This window comes from Pseudorca crassidens, chromosome 5, assembly GCF_039906515.1.
Source record: "Pseudorca crassidens isolate mPseCra1 chromosome 5, mPseCra1.hap1, whole genome shotgun sequence".
Classification (NCBI taxonomy): Eukaryota; Metazoa; Chordata; class Mammalia; order Artiodactyla; family Delphinidae; genus Pseudorca; species Pseudorca crassidens.
Window position 1 is genome coordinate 126,106,335 of NC_090300.1, and position 3,493 is coordinate 126,109,827.

The 3,493-nt window shown below is 36.6% G+C and overlaps 1 pseudogene; it reads left to right on the top strand.

Moving 5' to 3' along the window:
• The first annotated feature begins 1,752 nt into the window (after positions 1 to 1,752).
• Positions 1,753 to 3,264, top strand: LOC137224560 (ribosomal protein S6 kinase beta-1 pseudogene; annotated as a pseudogene).
• The last annotated feature ends 229 nt before the right edge of the window (positions 3,265 to 3,493 follow it).

Genomic DNA, 3,493 nt, shown 5'->3' on the forward strand with positions numbered 1-3,493 from the left:
TAATGGTACAGTCAAGATAAGATAGAAACAAATGATAATGATTACATAAAATGTCAGAGGGCTTGTGATAATAGGTTAACAACTTAGAAAACAATCAAAGTATACTCGAGTCTCACGTTATATTATAGCGTAAATACCAGAAGATTAAAGTAATTAATTGCAAAAAATGAAGCTATAAACTAGACATGAGTATATATTTTTGATTTTGAGATCAGATTATATCAAAGCATAAAAGTGATATCACAGAGGAAAAGAGAGATCACAAAGAAAAAAATATATAGTATAAGCTACACGACCAAAATAAAGCATCAGAAAAAAAATTGTAGAAGAAAATGCTTTTAAAATATTTGTCATTTACTTTATGAATGCTTATATATGACTACTAATTTAAAAAGCTTTTGCAGAATGATTCTTAAAACACGTATAAATGACCCCTAAATGGATAAAAAGCAGAAAAAGAAAAAATATAAAGAAAATATTATGAAAAGAAACTTACTACGAATCAAGAATTGCATATTTGAGCACAATAACATTTCATACCATAAGTCAAAGAAGAATAAAAATTAGTATATAAGAGATGTTAAGAATGTTGGAAAATTGGTCTTTCACATCTCAGTCGATGAAGCCAAGAATGATAACATGCCTCACTTCTAGAAGATGATTTGGTAATATATATCAAAATATTAAAATGTGTTTTTTACTTAGTATTATAGTCCATAGATATTGAGTAATACTATGGTGAAAGTACTACATATATTTTATATATAGTAACCTGCGTCACGCCTATGGAGTACGAATCATTTTTAATCTCTTTTACAGATAAGAAAACTGCAGCACTGTGGGGTGAGATAAACTCAGGGACACAGCTGATAAGTCTTGGGACCAGATTTCAAAACTATGGTGTCTGTCTCAACAGGTCACACACATAAATATCATGTTACCTTGCTTCTCTACTTTAAATAATCTTACTTAAAGAAATAGAGGAATTATAAAGATGTATGTTAAAGATATTTGCATAAAGAATTTTTAAAGTAGTTAAAACTTTCATATGAAGTAAGTATCCAAACAGGAGAATTTTGCTTAAAAAGTTTACATTTCTTAAAATTGGCAGTGATTATTTTTTGCTTCTGCTTATTTTTTGCGATTAAACACACTCATATTCTTTACTTTAGAGATTTTAGGTAAATGACAAAATGCGTGCTCTGAAAATGTCTGATCTGTAGTCATTTTTTGTTTGTTTTTAATTTGAACAACAGTTTGACAAATTCTTGACATCTATCTAGAGAATCTAGAGAAGCATGGATTTCTGGGGCAGAGGAAGTAAGCTTCAGGTAGCATTGAGTGTTCAAATTGTAGGATTGCTTGCTGAATGTCTTACTTTTCACCTTCCTCCTATCTCCCCTAGAGAGACAAAATATTCAACTGCAAACTTCTATTTCTGTGTTGTTTTCTATTCAGAAAGTATGTTGCCATTTAGTCATTTCAGATAGGGATCATGGACTGAGCCTGTTTTGCTGCCTAGTCTCTGCATTAACTTAACCTCCTCTTAGACAACAGATAGATGATAGATAGATAGATAGATAGATAGATAGATAGATAGATAGATAGATAGATAGATGATAGATAGATAGATAGCCCAAGCAGCTGGAGATGGCTGTAGCAATGGAGGGTCCAGGCCCTTGAGGCGATAGAGGAGGCAAGATGGCTTTTATCCAGCACCAGATTTCTGAGACAGGGAAGCTGAGGACATAGCAGGAGTGTTTGAAATAGTCTGGACCAGCCAGAGGATACAGGCTCTGAGGATGAGCTGGAGGAGAGCAGTCGGTTAAATGAAAGCATGGACCCAGGGGGAGTTGGACCTTATGCCCTTGGCATGGAGCATTGTGAGAAACTTGAAATCTCAGAAACTACTGTGAACAGAGGGCCAGAAAAAGTCAGGCTAGAATGTTTCAAGCTACTTTGGGTACTTGGTAAAGGGGTCTGTGGAGAGATTTTACAAGTAAGAAAAGTAACAGGAGCAAAAACTCAGAAAATATTTGCCATGAAGGTGCTTAAAAAGACAATGATAGTAAAAAGTGCTAAAGACACAACTCATATAAAAAGTAGGATGGAATATTCTGGAGAAAGTAAAGTATCTTTCCTTGTGGATTTAATTTATGCTTTTCAGACCGATGGAAAATTCTACTTCATCCTTGAGTATCTCAGCAGAGGAGAATTACTTATGCAGTTAGAAAGAGAGGAAATATTTATGGAAGACACAACCTGCTTTTACTGGCAGAAATCTCCATGGCTTTGGGACATTTACATCAAAGGGGGATTATCTACATATACCTGATGTCGCAGAAAGTCATGCTTAATCACCAAGTTCATGGAAACTAACAGATTTTGGACTATTCAAAGAATCTATTCATGATGCAACAGTCACACACATATTTTGTGAAACAATAGAATACATGGACCCTGAAATCTTGATGAAAAGTGGCCACAGTAGTGCTGGGGATTAGTGTAGCTGGGGAGCTTTGATACAGGACATGTTGACTGGAGTACCCTCTTCATTGGGGAGAAGAGAAAGAAAACAATTGATGAAATCCTCAAGTGTAAACTCAATTTGCCTCCCTACCTCACAGAAGAAGCCAGCGATCTGCTTAAAAAGCTGCTGAAAAGAAATGCTGCTTCTCATCTTGGAGCTGGTCCTGGGGACATTGGAGAAGTTCCAGCTCATCCATTCTTCAGATATATTAACTTGGAAGAACTGCTAACTGGGAAGGGAGAGCCCCCTCTTTAAACCTCTTTTGCAACCTAAAGAGGATGTGAGTCTGTTTGATTTGAAGTTTACACATCAAACATCTATCTACCTGTTGACAGCTCAGATGACTCAGCTCTCAGCAAAATTGCCAACCAGGTCTTTTTGGGTTCTGCATATGTGACTCCATCTGTACTTGAAAACGTGAAAGAAAATTTTCCTTTGAACCAAAACTCTGGGCAACTTGAAGATGTATTGGCAGCCCATGAACACCTGTCAGCCAGGTCAAATTTTCTCCTGGACATTTCCAGGGAAGAGTTGCTTCAGCCAGCATGGCAAATCTTCAGACACCTGTGCCATATATGGTGGAAACAAGTGTCAGGAATAGACCAGGTGGATGTGACCATGACTGGGGAAACTTCAGCGCCATTTCCATTCTGAGCTCCACACTCCTGGCCATACAAAATCAAGCTCTTCCCATGATCTCCAAACAACAAGAGCACCTGCGTATGAATCTGTGACAAAGCAATGCTTTTTAAGAATTTAAGGCAGAAAGGTGGGGAGGGAATGGGTGAGTATCCTTCAAGGTGAAAAAAGAAGACTCTACATAACAGTCTTGAATAGTCAGTGTCATTCCATAAAACACTTTGGACAGAGGAAAAATAAACATGGATTTTCAAAAATCAATCAGTGGTGCAAGGAACTAAAGTGAAGTCGAATTTTGAAACTCTTAGGCACTAGGCACATCAA